At 40.0% G+C, this 18,173-nt stretch overlaps 1 protein-coding gene across 2 annotated transcripts in view; it reads right to left on the bottom strand.

The window, feature by feature from the left end:
- sema6cb (semaphorin 6Cb) overlaps window positions 1–18,173 on the bottom strand; it is a 56,496-nt gene that overhangs the window by 25,684 nt on the left and 12,639 nt on the right. For both annotated transcript variants that reach the window (XM_077720156.1, XM_077720155.1), the window contains exons 2-3: window positions 17,608–17,803; window positions 7,780–7,886 (exon numbers count right to left, since the gene is read on the bottom strand). The gene's annotated coding sequence lies outside the window, so the exon portion shown is untranslated. The remainder of the gene's footprint in view (window positions 1–7,779; window positions 7,887–17,607; window positions 17,804–18,173) is intronic.

Below are 18,173 nucleotides of genomic sequence, written 5' to 3'. Positions count from 1 at the left end.
GGCAGATATAAATGTATATTATATTTCCCTTTTTAAATCAATCATTGTCATTTTTCTATCCATTTTTTCCGTGTTTTTAGTTTAAAAAAGCATTTTGTAAAATCTAAAAATATATTAAAAAAACGCTAAAATAAACACTGTTTTAAATCTATAAAAAAGAGTGAGCATTTTTTCCCCAAGGCTAGCGTGGGTTTTCTCCAGGGACTCGGGTTTCCTCCCACATCGCCAAAACATGCATGCTAGGCTAATTTATGCTAAATTCTCACTCTCTATGAGTGATTTTTTGGGGTGTCAGACTTCCACCCCCACACCTAGTTTGGCTCCAGCACCCCCAGCGACCCTGGTGAGGATAAAGCAGTACAGAAAATAAATGAATAATTCAAATAGGGACGAGTTTGAGTAACGCGTGGGAGTCCCTAATCAAGCGTGACCCCGGCGGACCCTCCCCCGCCCGGCTTGATTGACAGGTGGAGGACGCCCGCGGCGTCGACGGTGATTAGGCGCCAATTAGAGCCAGCCGGGATAACGAGTCAATTAGGCCCGACCCGGGCGGAGATGAAAGACGGAGAGGAGACTTCCGGAATGTCCTCTTGAATTATTCAACGGTGGCGACGAAGGCGGCGAAGGCGGCGATGGCGGGGACGGTGATGGCGAGGTCGAGCCCGTTGGGAACCATCATGAGAAAAAAAAAAAACCTTCAAAGTCCAACAAAAAACACGAAACGGTGTGGGGAGGACGGCGGCGAGCCTCGGAAACGTCGTCGCTAAAATTTGGAGGCGGGGCTTAGTGCCGGAGCGTGCAGCTGCGCTAATCAGCACGCCGTTTTGCGTACACTCGACGGATGATGATGATGATGATGATGACTTTGGGTATAAAATCGACATGCAGGTGCATCTCGTTAAAAAACAACTAAAAAAAGTTGGGGTTAATGACTTTTTGGGAGGAGGGGCGTGGCCTCCAAAATGAGCTTTTTTTATGAGTTATTAAAAAGGTTAACAGGCTTTTTTTGCAAGCGAGCTCGATTTGGCGAATCTGGCGAGTTGATTAAGAATTGAAAATTCATCAAAAATGTCTGTTTTGCTCCAATTGGTGCAGAGCTAGGTCATAATTGGATTAAAAATAATAATAATAATTTTGACTGGGGGAGAGTGGTCGGCCAATCAGATGAATGGAAATATTCTAAGTTTTAGTCATAAATAAGTTAGTCAAGATAATCAATAGTGATAAATAGATAGTAATAAATAAATTAGTCAAAATAATCAATAATATATAAATATAGTCATAAATAAATTTGTCAAGATAATTATTAATAATAAATAATTATAGTAAAATAAATATAGTAATAAATAAATTTGTCAAGCTAATTATTAATATTAAAGAATTATAGTAAAATAAATATAGTAATACATAAATTTGTCAAGATAATTATTAATAATAAATAATTATAGTATTAAATAAATTAGTCAAAATAATCAATAATAAATACATATAGTAATAAATAAGAGTCAAGATAATCAATAATAATAAATAAATATAATAATACAAAAATAGTCAACAATCAATAATAATAAATACAGTCATAAATAAGAGACAACATAATCAAATAATAATAAATAAATATAATAATAAATTAGTCAAATTAGTCCACATCATAAAGTAGTACGAAATATAATAAACATTATACTTTAATAGCTATGCTGGGTCATTCAATACTACTCCCAATTATTTTTTCATCATTTTTATCGGTCCAAAAAATATTGCTATTAGATCAACAAAAATCTAGAAAAAAAAACGCAACTATATCCTTGAATCTTCAATTTATTTTTACGTCTTGCCCTGACGTACTCACATTAGGCGAGAAAACACGTTTTTATGGTTAATTCAAAATCGAGGAAAAAGAAAAAAGAAAAAGTAGTTAGCGCACGGCTAGCCAAGACGTGTCGTCGCCGCTGCCAAGAAAGAAATGTGCTTTGTTTCCACTAAGCGGCTGGCTGCCATTTGACGGGAGGGGGGGGGCTGTCAAAAAGGGGGAGGGGCTTATAAAAATGGATTAAGCGCCACGTGAACGGGCGTCACGCCACTTTGACGGATGCTTTCCACGGACGGCTAATTTCTAACAGCTGTTTGGCGCTCCATGAAGGGGGGTTTTCGATATATGATATCGAAAAAGGACACTTTTGACCTCATTTTTTGGCCTTTTAATGATGTCATGTTGAGCTACTTTTAGCCAGCAAGCATTAAACAGAATAAGGATGCTAATTCATGCTAATGCTATGAATGATGACTTGAAATACTTCAATTGTGGTCGAATAATAAATAATGCATTTCTGACTATAGTTTTTGCATGGCAACGCGCTTGTAACATAACATAAACAAAATGATTTTGGTTAAATTGGATTTTAGTGGCTGAATTTTTAAAACAGTGACAATCCATTGCAATAGTTTCTTAAAAGCAACATGGCCGACTTCCTGTGCATTTTTGGGCATGGCTTCTAGAGACTTTTTGGTGCGTCTACCCTTGATTGACATCCCCACTAAATTTCATGTTTTTTGGTCAAATAGTATTGAGGGGCTGAATTTTTATATAATGCCGGCCTTACAATGATTCTGTAATAGTTTTCTTAAAAAGCAACATGGCCGACTTCCTGTACGTTTTTGGACATGACTCCTTGAGACTTTTTTGTGCGTCTACCCACAAAAAACACCCCCACCAAATTCCATGTTGCTAAGTAAAACAGATTTCAGGGGCTGAATTTTTATATAACATTAGCTTCTGGAATGTTTTCTTAAAAGTAACATGGCCGACTTCTGGTGCGTTTTTGAGCATGGCTTTAAGAGACTTTTTTGTGCGTCTACCCTTGATTGACATCCCCACCAAATTCCATGTTTTTTGGTCAAATCGTTTTGAGGGGCTGGATTTTTATAAGATGTCAGACTTAACAATGGTTCTGTTATAGTTTCTTAAAAGTAAGATGGCCGACTTCCTGTGTCTTTTTGGGCATAGCTTCTAGAGACTTTTTTGTGGGTCCACCCATGAGCCATCTCCCCACCGAATATTATGTTTGTAGGTCAAACGGATTTCAGGGGCAGAATATTTCCAACGTTGGGAGGACATTAGCTATAAATAATCCGGGAAATAGTTCATTTAAAGCAGCACGGCGCCATTTTGTGTCTTTGGGGACGTGTCTTTGAGACTTTTGGCACGTCCACTCATGGCGGAAATTTATGTTTGTAGGTCAGATGGAATTTGGGGGTCTCACATTGACCGCCAAAGACCTTGAAAAGGAAGCTATTTAAAGATTTGGTGTATTTTAGTGCTTCTTGGGAATTTTGGCTTGTTTATTTTCATGATAAACATTCCCACTAAAGTTCATTTCTGTGGGTCAAAGACATTTTTTGTTTAAAAATGGCCTTATAATGAAGGTCTCATTAAAATAGATAATTGTGATTTAATTTGATTTAAGGCTTTTGGCGCATTTATCGTCGTTAGCATTTCGCTAGCTCCAATTTTTATAAAAAGAAACGTTACCCTAAATCAATATGCCACATTGCTTATGTAAAATAGCTTCTGGCTTTGATTTTAATATCATTTAAAGACACGTTTGTCAATGTTACGTTAGAACGAGTGAAATTCTACCGCCGTCCGTCCCTCCGTTTGTTTTTGGCTGAAAATGAGCAATTATTTGTCTTTTAATTCCTCATCCATCTGTTTAGCGATTAGCATATGCGTTTCAAATCCGTCAGCAATCTAATGACTGACTCCTTTGGAGGGGAAACTTGAGTGGGAATGGTCGCCGGGAAGAGGAGCCGCGAGACGTCATGACTTTGACCAAACCAGTCGATTCTAGTTAGCAGACTTGTAAATAACAGGACCAGTGCTAGCTTACTTGGAAATGCTAATACGAGTCGATGCGGAGCCAAAATGGTGTCCTCGATATGGTGGCGTGACTAAATCGACGTTACATCCACAATATATAGAACTACAAAATGTACACCTGCAAAATTGTACTACCTCTATATCCACTATATCTACATCTACCAATTGTGCTAATCTACATCGACAAAATCCACCATATTGACCGCTATACCCACTAAAATCTACTACCTCTACAAGATCCACTAAATCTACATTTACCTCTACTACATCTACATCCACTACATCTTCATCCACTAAATGTACCCACAATATCTCCCTAATCTACTTCTACTAAATCTACATTTACATCTACAATATCTACACCTAGCAAATCTGGTAATCTACATCTACCAACACTATTAAATCTACACCCACTAAATCTGCCAAATCAACAAAATCTACATACACTAAATCTACATCTATAATATCTAATTCTACTAAATCTACATCTACCTCCACTAAATCTACATCCACTAAATCAATATCTACATCTACCAAATCTGCCAAAACTATTAAATCTAAATCTATATCGACCTTCATCCACTAAATCTACATCTCCACCCACTAAAATCTACCACATCCGCTACATCTATTAAATCTACATCTACCATATCTACATCCGCTAAAATCTACTTCCTCTACTACATCTAAATCTATATCTACATCTATAGCTACACTGCACTAAATCTACCTCTACTACACCTATAATACACACTAAATCTACTACATCCACTACATTACATCTACATGATATATACATATTTATATACACAAGTCCTGGAAATAATAAGTGTCCATTTTGGTATGACGACATGGATGATGACATGAAAAACAAGTCCGTCCTTAAAAGTCAATCAATTTCCCGGCGGTAAAAAAACAAAAATGCATGAAAGAAACAGGTTGGCGTGTTTTTGTCTCATGGCCGCGGCGACCAAACTCATTTCATCAGCGACCCGCCCGCTCACCGACGGACAATTAATGTCGCCGTGGGCTTAAACGCTCGCAATCAGCGCGGAGGAGGGAGGAGGCGGGCGTCGCCGGGGCGACGCTCCCTCCATCGATTGTGGGCGGTTCCTTCGGGAAAAGGAGGGGAGGGGGGCTGCCGACGGCGCCCGGCGTTGGCTCAGGTGACCACCGTCGTGACCGTTGCATGGATTTTGGCCTAACGATGTGGTCGATTTGCCATTGGCTGCCAATCAGCGCTTATGTTAAGCACACTCGGATAATTGTCCGCCACCGATCGGCTGGTCTACGCGAGTTTAAACGTGTCGCTCAGTGATTAGGCTTGTGACAAGATGTCCAAAAGGGTCATACATCACAATTATTTCGATATTTTTTTGATACGGTCGTGCTTGGAAATCGATAAACCCTCGACCCAACAAGTGTGAGGCCAACGCGCTAACCACTTGTCCACCGGGCAATTGTCGTCTGGGTTTAAGTTATGTTTTTGTCTTTTTTTTTTTTTTTAAAGGCTTTTTTAAAAGTTTTTTCCATTTTGGTAAAGATTTTGCAGTTTTTTAAAAATATTTTTGAAACATTTTTATCTATTTGTCATTGGGTTTAAGCAAGTTTTTATTTTAATTGTATTTATTTATTCATCTATTATTATTTGTTTTATTTGACATGGGGTTTAAGCAAGTTTTTATTTTTATTTTATTTATTTTATTCATTTTGATTTGATTTAATTTCAATTTTCTTTTTTTAGTATTTTTTTTATTTGATATGGGGTTTTAGCAAGTTTTTAAAAAAAATATTTATTTTTTAATATTATTTTTTATTTGACATGGGGTTTTAGCAAATTTAATATTTTAATTTTATATATTTATTTGTTTTATTTGACATGGGGGTTTTAAGAGTGCGACTTATATGCGAGTACCAACAAAAACCAAAAAAATAACGCTAGAACAAATTCGCAACCATGTTTTGATGACCATATTACTCTATTTTTTCATTTTTTTATGAATACCATAACCGCCACAGACTCAGCGTGGGGGTAGAAAACTCGATTAATGGAATTTCCGCGGGAGAAAAACACGATTTTCTGCCAAAGTATCATTTTTTTTTTTTTCGGGGTTGGTGGTGTCGTGTCAAAAGCGATCTCCTTTTTTTTTTTCGTTTTTTTTTCCGGCTGTTGTCAGCAAGGTGCGGTAAATCTTCTTGATGAAAAAAAGCCGGCGGCGGTTAATCCTCGGCGCGCTCGCGCCGGTGACCGCAGCGCCACTGCTGACGCGTCGGAAAAAGAAAAAAGAGAATAAAAAAGCTTTTTTAAGCTTTACTGGACTTCCCGACCGGGCCGTCTTTTATTCTCCGTGGCTTTGAAAGAGGCTTTTGCCAATGATCTCTTTTTGGGAGATAACGGTGGGCAAGGGCGGGGCTTCAGATGGGACACGCTTTGGCTATCGTATTAGCGTTACGGTTATTTGGGATTGTATGTTTTCTTTTGGAAAGGTTGTTTATAGTTTGGGCTATTTTTAAAAGAGCTTTTCAGTAGAATTGTCGTTTTCTGGAAGCCGTTTAGGAGAGTTTTTGCTGTTTTTAAAAGGCTTTTTAAAATATTTTTTGCCATTTTTTGTAAACGTCTTTTAGTAGTTTTTGCCATTTTTTGAAATCCATTTTGTAGAGTTTTTGCCATTTTTAAAAGCTTTTTAAAACAATATTTGTATTTTTAAAAGCCAATTAAGTTTTTGTCATTTTAAAAGCCGTTTAAGAGATTTTTTGCGGTTTTATAAAGCCTTTTTAGGACGTTTTTTGCTATTTTTAAAATGCCTTTTAGGACAATTTTACCATTTTTTAGAAAGCATTTTAATTGATTTTTGCCCATTTTAAAACCCTTTTTTAAAACATATTTTTAACCACTTTTTAGAACAATTTGAGAATAAAACGCCTTTTAGTTGAGTATTTGCCACTTCAAAAGCCATTATAATACAATATTTTCAATTATTTATCTTTTTGATCAAAATTGAGCTGTTTTTTTTTTTTTTAAAGACGACCGGATCGACCCTAAAAAACGTCGCCAGTCCCGATAACATCACGAGTTTGAGGACGGCAACGAGGCCACGAAAGGAACGCGAATGGTGGTCGTGTTGTGCGCCTCTTTCTCCTTTTACCGCAAATATGCGAATATTCTTGGAACAATCATCAGACTTTCCTGGAAAGAAAATCTATTTTCTTGGATTCAGCCGTCAATCTGACAGTCCACAATTCAACAATTTGTTCGCAACCCTATTTTGAAACTTCAAAAAAGGGAATTGGGATTTTTCCCCCCCATTTCATTGAAATCGCACAGTGGAAAGTGGTTACGCGCCTCGGCTTAACGGTTGTGGCTCGTGGGTTCGAATCCCAGGTCGCTCCTCACTATATTAATTTGCATTTTTTTCTCTCACTGGCCTTGTGTGGGTTTTATCTAGGTACTCCACTTTCCTCCCACATACCAAAAACATGCATGCTAAGCTAACTGGCTAATGTCTAAAATTGCGCCGAGCAACAAATGATTGGTTGTTTGACTCCTGGTGCCCTGCGATTGGCTGCCCACCGATTTTGGGGTGTCCCTCGTAGTGAACTGGGATGGGCTACGGCACCCCCGTGACCCTAGTGAGGATAAATGAACAAAATGTAGCAATAGCTCCATTCAAAAGACATTTAGCACTGATTTTTTTCCTATTTTTTAACTGTAATTTTCGAAACAAGGTATGACAACTTAGCCCCTCCCCCCTTTTTTGGGGTAGAAAGCGGGCGCCAACGTGAGGCGCTTTCTTAGCTAGCGAGCACAAAGAGGATCAGTGTAGCGCGGCAAATCAAACATTCCAGCGGCGCTAATGACACGCTATCCGCTTTTAAAGCGCTAATGACCACCACATACGTACCTCAGTTCCAGCTGGCTTAGTTTAGCTTAGCGTCCGTCCATTTGTACATCCGTCCGTACGTCCATCACGAGCGGTCACCGATGTCCGAGAGGCAACCGCGGCCAATCCTGAAAAATAAGAATAAATGGTTAGCGACCTGTTAGCTCACTTACTTTTAAATACTTGGATCGATTTTGCCTGATTTTGGATCATTTTCTCTTATTTTGATGGACATTATTGTTCGTTAGTCACTTCCTGTGAATTTTGGATCATTTTGTAATGATTTTTATGGACTTTGTTGTTCTTTTGTCACTTCCTGTTGATCACGAGTCACTTCCTGTAAATTTTGGATCATTTTCTATTAATTTTGAAGGACTTTCTTGTTCATTTGTCACTTCCTATTGATTACGGGTCACTTCCTGTACATTAAGGATGATTTTCTATTGATTTTGAAGGACTTTCTTGTTTGTTTGTTACTTCCTGCTAATTTTTGGCCATTTCCGGGTCACTTCCTTTTGCATTTAGTTCATTTTAAGGTTACTTATTACCTGATTGGCTACCATTTTGACAGCAGGAGGCGAAAGAACCAATAGAAAATGAAGTTTTTAACATCAATACAAAACAAAACGCAAAAATCAAACGAAAATTAGCCATATGCGAATACGCTACCTCTACTTACGCATTTTGTAAGTAGAGTCATTACTGCCTTATCCATTTTAGCTTAAAAATTAGCATTTGGCTACAATCTAACATATATACATGTATATACTTATTGTCCTTTAAATAAATGAAAGTAAGGTTGTGAAATGGCCCCTCCCATTCCCAAAAAGGCAAAACAATCTCCTGGAAAACGTTGCCTTGGGGCGCCGTTCGATTTGGAGCACGGGCTCCGTAGCGGAACCGGGGCCGGCCGGCCGGGAGAGACGCGGCGCCATTCGTCACGGCGCCGTCACGCCGTGGTCACGCCGTGGTCCCGACACGCCCGCCAGGGAACGTCCCGAGCGCCGCTTGGAAAAGGGAACAAGTGGAGCAGAAATTTCCTACGGATGGTTTGTTTTTTGGGGCCCGTTTTTTTTAAATGTGGACCGACCGGTCGGTCGGGTGGCCTCGTTTCGCTTTCTCCCAACATCAATTTTGGCTCTTATTTTGTCGGGGGGGCCGTTGGGATGTCGTGGTGCGAGATGGAGGTGGGCGCGGATTAAGGCAATTCTATTAATCCACTTAAAGTGGTCTCTATAATGGGAGGATGAAATTGGGAAGGCCGTTTATGACCGGGGATGCGTTCGAGGACCGCCAGAAAATCCGACATCGAGACGCTCGTAATCTTTTAAGTCGTTTCTTGAAATTGACTTTTCCGGAGATTTTTAATGGCCGTTTTCATTCTGTCTGGGGAAGGAAAATGGAAGGCATGTTTTTAAATTTGTTGAGGGGAAAAAATAAAAGTAAAATTATTTTGCATTGATTTTACAACATGATTTTTGAACCAAAACCCCCCAAAAATTGATTAAAAAATGACAATTATTGATTTAAAAGGGGAAAATCAGGAAATGTAATATACATCTATACTCCTCATTTTAATTTGATCCTAAAACAGAAAGTTGACACATGATTTGCTTTCTTGGGCCGCACAACATTATTCGGTGGGCCAGATTTGGCCCGCGGGCCGCCACTTTGACACCAATGCGATAGAAGGGCATCAAATAAACATATTAAAATCATAGAGGGCGGGGCCTGCGGTCAGGATGTTGCCCTCCCAGTTTTGAGATGAAAATCAACAAAAATGTAAAGTTATTTAGCGTCATTTTAGCATTCAGGCTCGATAGTGTTTTTGATCAATTACAGCCCATTGACATTTTGGACCTCAATTTCCTATTCCATGAACCAAAATGAATGAGCGTTGCCCCCGACGACGAGGATAATCTCCTCCCACCCCACCCATCGGCTCAAAAAACCCCAACAATTCAGTCAAACGTCTTTTTTTTAACCGTCTTCCCCCTTTGGAATCAATTGTCAACAATCCAGTCAATCATGGTAAGAGCTCCTCTTCAGACCGGCGTCGGGGCGCCGTTTCGTCGGAATCCCTGGGGGGGGGGGTTGTAAAATTAGCATAGCGTAATTACAAGACGCAAAAGCCATCCGGCCTTTGTCCCGCGGTTCTTTCCCCCGCGCGATAGCCCGGATGAATGTCGCCGTTCCTTTAACCGACGGTGCGTTCGGGGACACGTCGTGAACGCCGGCATTATCATGCAAATGCCGCCCGGGAGGAGATACGCGGAACAAAAAATAATAATAATACGCGAGACTATCGTGGCGGAGACAAACGGACGGACGGCGGCTTCATTAAGAAGACGAGGTGGACGTAATTAAAAAGATGGGTCGCTGAACGAGCGACCCGCGCCGCTTGGCTCTTGTCGTTTGATTAGGTGGCAACGCTGGGCCATTTTGATGAAATGACCGTTGGCAATTACAAGAGTTTATTATTACGTGGCGAGGGAATCGACTCCGGACGCTGACACGTCCCATCTGATAACGAGGGCGCTTGAGCAGCACGTGGAATTCATTCACCGTGAGAGTGGAACGTTTAGCTCGCTAAGGGGGGGAGGGGTGTCCAAGCTAAGTCGCGTGGGTCGGAAATGAGGAAAATAATATTCAATATGGCGGCCAAAATAATGGCAGTGACAAGGGAATGCTCAGTTAACCAAAACAACAGGAAGTGATGCAATAACAGGAAGTGGCCGAGAATCTAAACCCGGGAGAATGAGACAAAAATAATGGAAGTGATCTGGGAATGCCCTAAAATGTACTGGGGTAGCCCAAATCAACAGGAAATGATTTACAGAAGACAGGAAGTGACCATGACTTGCCCCAAAACAACAGGAAGTGGCTCGGGAAATATTCCCACATCAACAGTGGCTAAGAATACAAATTAAGCAGGAAATTAGCAAAATTAGTGTAAGTGATCTGGGCATACACCAAAATAAAGCAGTAGTTACCCAACACCAACAGGAAGTGACCAGAAAATGCAGTTAATCCAACAGGAAATGATCCCTAATGCACAGGAAATGCCCAGAATCAACAGAAAGAGAGTGTTGGAGAGTAAACGAACCCAGAATGGCCCCAAATTAACAGGAAGTGATGCTATTATCACTCCAGATCAACAGGAAGTGGCTCATCTAAAGGTTCAAATGTCAATATTGCAAAAACAATGATCTTGAGTGACAATAAAGATGAAAAATTGCATTTCCTGCAAATTCCCGGTAGAAAAACAAAGAAGCACAAGACTTTAGCAACGGAAGGCGCTTTTTCCATTAGCATCCGTCGCCGTCATGGTGGCTAATTGACGTTGGAGCTACGCGTTTGCCATTTTCCCTTAATTAATGGAAGCTAATGTCATTAACGCCAATCGTTTTTCCATCCAAACCTCGTCCATTTTTAGCCGGCGGATTACTTTGTTTAATGACTCTATTTACCTTTTTAATCCAATGTTTTTTTCCCGCCAAAAAGCCCTCCAACGGGACACCAACGGAAAATTAAAAACATCTTTTCATATCAGTTTTAAAGCCCCTTTTAATACTTTGCCAAATTGAATCTATCCGAAACATATTTTTCTTGAATTCAATGACCGTCCAATCAGCTTTTTTATACGTTTTATCGGGATAAATAACCTTAAAAAATTTTATCCAGGGATTTGTCAACTGTTTATGGGGTAATAAATTAAACAGCAAGTCATAAATATGAATTAAATGGAGAAAAGGCACATTAAAAAGGCTTTACTTTTAGGTCAAAGTATAAATGACGTTCAAAAATGAATTAAAATTAATTTGAAAGCTTTTTTGTAGTGGTTTGAATATAAGACAGTGTTTTTTGCATTGAAATAAGACTGAAAAGGTGGACGTCGTCTTACATTCGGGGTATAGAAATGGTACCGGTGCGCAATGCTAGATGGCGCCAGATATCTTTAAAGCCAAAGGTTAATGCCGTTATTGCAATTTTGGATTATATTAGTTCATTTACATTTTAAAAATGGTTAAGAAAACAACTATGCATTTGCTTTTTCACAAAAAAAAATAATTTAAAAAAATATGCATTTGCTTTTTCATAAAACAAATAAATTAATAAAAATTATACATTTGCTTTGTCCAAAAAAATAATTAAAAAAATTATGCATCTTTTTCATAATAACAATATGTAAAATAAATAAATAAATAAATAGGTTTTCCATAAATAACAATTTGTAATAACACAAGTGTCCACTAGTTGCCAATTGAATTCTTAATCTGCCTATTTGTGTCATGCCATTATTAGGTTTTTTTTCTATTAGTACCGATCTCATGTCCAATCGCTCGGGAGTAGGATAGCGGCATCACTCGTTTCCGACCCCCCCTCATCTCTTCCCCCCGACCTCCATTTTTTCCATCGCAGCTTTTAAAGGTCCATTTAAAAGGCGCCGCGAGAGCGCGAGTTCTTCCTTCCAAGGCAAATATTGCACACATATGGCCGGCGTTAAAGAAAGATGGCCATAAAAAAAAATGAAATATGGCGTCGGGGGCTCCTTCCCGCCTGCCTGACACGCTTAACATTCTCTTCTTCAAATCACGTCTTTTGACATTGACGGCAATGTTTCACAAAAAACATTCCTCTACAGTGCTACCTCTACTTACAACACTGGTGTCCAAGTGGCGGCCCGGGGGGCCAAATCTGGCCCGCCGGATCATTTTGTGCGGCCCGAGAAAGTCAATGATGAGGCGACGTTCTATTTTAGGATCAAATTAAAATGATGGATATAGATGTATATCAAATTTCTTGAGTTTCCCCCTTTTAAATCAATCATTGTCCTTTTTTAATTCATTTTTTGTTTTTAGTTCAAAAATCAATTTGTAAAATCTAAAAATATATATAAAAAAAGGTTAAATAAACTTTGTTTTAGATCTATAAAAACTGAGTGTTCGGGGATTTTAGTCAAGTTATTTTAATCCATAATTGTATTTTTTTTTACTTATTTTTTCTGTTTTAGTTCAAAAATCATTTTGTAAAATCTAAAAATACTTCAAAAAAAGCTAAAATAAACCTTGTTTAAGATCTATAAAAAACGGAATATTCAGTTATTTTAATCCATTTATAACCAAAAAATATATATAAATATATCTAAAATTTTGATTTAATAGGGCATTTCCTTGATTTGGCAGGGCAAGTTCGGCCCCCGGGCCTCGGCTTGGACACCCTTGCAAAAATCCCCCCAAAATAATTGATGTTAAAAACTCAAGGACCAATAAACACTATAAAAATATGAATTAATAATAGAAACAAGCAGCCAAATGATTCAATTTAGCACTTCGATGTGACCAAGTGTGAAAAATATGGCATCAAAAATGGACATTTGTGGCGACCATAATTTCATTTTCCCTGCAAATGGGATCGACAGCGAGCGCGCGTCGTGACGAGGGGGTGTCGGAGCAGAAAGAAAGTTTGGCGGATGAAGACAAAAGCGGGGCGCTAAAGCAATTAGCGTAGCAGCGTGAAGGGGAGGAGTCAACGTGCCGGCTCCCAAAATGAAGCTTTTTATGGCCCGCACATGTGAAACCAAGCAAGAAATTAAAAGTCCAAAATGACTTTTCTTTTCTCCTCCACTCCCACGTCACTTTTTGGAGGGTTTTTTAAGAGACGAATTCTGTAAAATAGACTATTTCAACTTGTCCGATTCTTAAACGGTTAGCGTTAGCCGTCTTTTTAGGGTTAATTGGAGTGGTTCATAGTTGTTTTTTTGGTAAATAGATGTCCAATCTGCGAAAAAAAGGAGATCGGCGAGTAGTAGATTTATTTTTATTAGGTTTATTTTTTTGCGAATACTTCTTTTGGCTTTAATGATTCAAAATTTTATTCAAATAGGGGGGAAAAAAACAAAATTTACTCACATATAAGCCGCATTTATCGTACAAAAATAAATAAATAAAAACATTGAGGGTAGTAGGCTCATATGCGCATAAAAAGGACGACATGACTGAAACATAGATAAACAGATAAAGCGCTAAACTAAATAAATGTTGACATTCAAGAAAAAAATAAACCATACCTTGCACAAAACTCAAATATCGGAATGATCTCTAAAAGCTAATATCGCTAAATCTGTTGAGCCTTTTTATATTAGAACTAAAATACAATAAATCGCCGTAGCATTGCTAGCTAAGTACCTTTAACTGATATTGGGTGGCGAATCGGTACGGGCAGGACCAAAAACAGGGTGAGCGGACCCCGGAATTAGCATAAGCCAGTAGGAAACACTGTCGTTTTAGCTAGCGTACTAGAAATGTTGTCGTGTTGGGGCCCACCCGAATATTTTTGGACCATTTTTGGGGCATTTATGGAATAATTACCACGAATGGAAGAAACACTAATAAAAGATAATTAAAAACTAATTTTGGAAAAGGGGAGTTTATTTTATGAAGCATCCAAAATGGCGTCTTATCTACTAGAAATTCTACACTGCAACTACCCACACACACACACACACACCCCAATACACAAACGTAAACAACCCGATACACACCCCAATACAAACACACACAATACACACCCAAATACACCCAAAAAACCCAAAACACACCCCAATACCCACACAAACACACACACACACACCCCAACACACAAACGTAAACACCCCAATACACACACACACACCCACCCCAATACACAAACCTAAACACCCCAATACACACACACACAATACACATACCCAAATACACCCAAAAACCCCAAAACACACACCCAAAAAACCCAACACACACCCCCCCAATACCCACACAAACACACACAGACACCCCAATTGACTACTATAGTATTATAATCAGCGCAAAGTCAACATGGCCGCCGTCGGGCGTGCCCAAGTGGGCGTGATGCGCTATATTGAACTTGCAGTGACCTGTACTAAGAAGAGCCAATTAAACACAGCTGCTGCTGTCCTTGGCCAGACTAACGAGTCACGTGACACCCGCCGGGACGAAAGACACTAATTAGCCACATTTTCACTTGGGGGTGTGCGCAATTTTATACTAAGCGCTGTTATGACATTTTTTTCTGCGGGAAAAACAAATGTAAACATTTGGTGGCCGGGCAAAATACATCACATGAAAGTCGATATTAATTATTCCCCAATTTTTTAATAAACTCTTTCAGTGCCATACTATTAATTTTCAAGTTGATATCAATACTTCAAAAGATTTTTTTTAAATTAACTTTTAGTGCCATGCCACTAAAATTTTCAAGTTAATATGAATTCTTCCGCAATTTTGTTTAATTAGCTCTATTTTATTGCCAAGCTACTGTAATTTTCAAGTCGATAACTATTTCCAGAAATTATTATTTTTCAAATTAACTCAGCAGCACTAAAATTTCCAATGTGATATAAAAAAAAACTTTAAAAAAATAATATTTTTTTAATTAAAACTTCCAGTTCCACGCTAATAAAAATGTCAAGCTAATAGATACACTGCAAAAAGTTATTATTTTTTAAAATGAACCCTTTCAATGCCATGCTACTAAAATGTCAACATCAACATTACAAAAAATGAAACATTTTCTTTCAATAAACTCTTTCAGAAATCCAAAATATACATTTGACAGCCCCAATCTAAAACCCGCTTCCAAAAATAAGCCACGATTAATCGACTATCCCAAAACCAAATATCCCAGCAACCCTCTTACGACCATATTTGTACATTTCTATTTTTAACACGAATTTTCTACCGACTTTTACGAGCTCCCGTCAGTCATTCCAGCGCATCCCGCCGTGACAAAACAACCGGACGGACGCGCAGTTGAGCGGCGAACACGCAGGGACGTGGCGGCGGCGGCGTTGATCGCTCCAGCGAACGCCGCCATCGCCGCCAAACAAAGCACTTTGGAGGAGAAACAATAGCCGGGAAGGAAACGGGAAGCGCAATTACGCCGGGGGGATCAACTTCCCGTTGACCGCGCCGACCGGGATGGCGGCCAATCGCTAGCGACGTGCACGGCAGCGGCGGCGGCGTCTGGAGTAACTGGCTGCCATTTACGATTTACAACTTCAATTGGACGACTTGTTTCATCAAATTGGATTACTCTCACTAATGTGCTTGAGGTGGGGACAATTTATTGCCATAACAAATGTTAGCATCTGATACGTTGGCGCACAAATTAGCTTGAATGGGCTGTTGGAATCAAAGCTGCGGGTTGCGGGTCGGTTAGTGGTTCATTTGGGGATCCGAGCAATAGAACAATTGCTAAGCCTCTACGTACGCAATTTAGTGTTTACATTTTTTTTCTGACAGGACTTAAAAACTCTGTTTCCTATTGTTTTTTGCCCATTGTTGTCAAAACGCCAGACAATGAGTTAACGGGAACCTAAAAATATCCTAAAAAGCAATATGAAGTGACCTGGAAATGCACCAAAATCAGCAGGAAGTGAAAAATGAACAAGAAAGTCCAACAAAATCAATAGAAAATGATCCAGAATTTACAGAACATGTGTCAAAGAGGCGGCCCGGGGGCCAAATGTGGCCCGGGAAAGTAAATCATGAGCCGACTTTGTGTTTTAGGATCAAATTAAAATGATAGATATAGATGTATATTAAATTTCCGGATTTTGCCCCTTTTAAATCAATAAGTGGCATTTTTTAATCTTTTTTTCTGTTTTTAGTTCAAAAATAATTTTGTAAAATCTAAAAATATATACACAAAAGCTCAAATAAACATTCACCTCTCTCATCCAAAATGGATTGGTCATTTAACACCACCAAAAGCAGCCAATAAACCCCCCTCAATGGATTAAACCGCAACCACAGTCCATGCCATAATACCACATTAGTTAGTACTTTAGCTTAGCTGGTATGCTAATCGCTTCGCTAGCCTACTTTTCCCTCTTTTAAAAAATGGCATCTCCGCTATACACAATATCGACCAATCCCACACAGCCATGCATTGTCAAAACAACGACGATGCAGAAATAACTTCGATAAAATCCGAATAAAATCAGTTACTCCACCCAAAAAAATCGAAAACGTTTTAACTGCCGTCGACGGAGCTAGCTGTCCAAACCCTTTCAAAATGGCCGTTCATTCGCCCCTCCCGTTCCAAAAAGATTGGTCGTCAGTCACCGTCAATGGCAAAAAAACAACAAACGCGATTAAACCAATCCCTATCAGCGAGTTGGGTCTTTGAAGTCATTCCAGACGGTCTGGGAGCCAAACCCTGAGAACTTGACAAGTGAAAGGCCTAATGCCAGTCGCTCCCGGTCACCCGGCCAAACTGGAACCCGAGCTCACCATCGTCACTGCAGCAGAAGCAACGGCAGACGGTGTCCAAACAGACTAGGCCAATTCCCCCCGAGGGACCAGGTGTCAACTCGGTACAGCGACCGTGACAAAGACGAGACGAATGAAGCCGAACGGAGCCGAACGAAGCCGAACGAAAACGAACGGTGCCGAACTATGACGAACGCTCGACTCAATATCTCCGCTGTCTTTTTTTTTCAACGCAACATCAGAACAAAGCCGCGGGAACAATGAGCTCGCCGAGTCGAGCCGAACCGAGCCGAACTGAGCCGAACAGGTCCGAGGAAGAAGAGGCTACCCATGAAAACACCCCCCGACGAAAAAGAGAGACCAAGCCGTTCCTCATTACACCCGCCGCCACAGTGCTGAGTGGACACATTGTAGAGTCAGACGCTTCTCATTAACGTCGCGGTCCGTGCGCAAAGTTGCGGAACCCCCCTCGCGACCCCCCGAGCGAGAAGACCAAACAAACCGGAGGTAGCAAGAAAACAATTAAGACAACCTGTGTGTGTGTGAGAGAGCGAGAGGAAGGAAGTCGTCTTACCTTGCTTGAGTCCCTTTTCTGCGGCGGTTTTGGGGGGCTCCTCCCGAACGGGTAAAAAGGACCGGAATGTTGGTTAGCTCCTCGCTAGGTTTCCGTTTCTTCTGTTCGGCGACGTCTCGGTAAAATTGTCACTCTTGAAGGTCCAGACGAAAGGGTCTCCTCGGGTACTCGCGTCCTCCGGCCAGACTCGAGCGAACTAAACAGAAAGCGCAAAGCTTGGAGCAGAAGCTGAGGACACGCCCCCTCGTTAAGGAGTGGCAGGAGCGAGAGCCAATAGCAGCTTAGTGGAAGCGATGGAGCTCTTTCGTGATTGGTCTAGCCTGTTTTGGCGCCTCCTTGGCCAGATGTTGGAGGTCGGCCCGCTTGAAGTGACGGCAGCCAATCAGAATCGGAAAGCGAGCGATTTAAATGGACACAACACCTGCATTGACCAATGTACTTGTTTTGTTTTGTTTTGTAACGAAAGTGACGACTACTTATGACGTCGACGACTTATTTATTGATTAGTTATTGTCATTATTTATTGATTTTTCATGTTTGTTGCTGTCGTTGTTTGTGAAGCTTTT

This window comes from Stigmatopora nigra, chromosome 7 (assembly GCF_051989575.1).
Source record: "Stigmatopora nigra isolate UIUO_SnigA chromosome 7, RoL_Snig_1.1, whole genome shotgun sequence".
NCBI classification, from domain to species: Eukaryota; Metazoa; Chordata; class Actinopteri; order Syngnathiformes; family Syngnathidae; genus Stigmatopora; species Stigmatopora nigra.
This window is presented reverse-complemented; position numbering and strand designations above follow the sequence as displayed.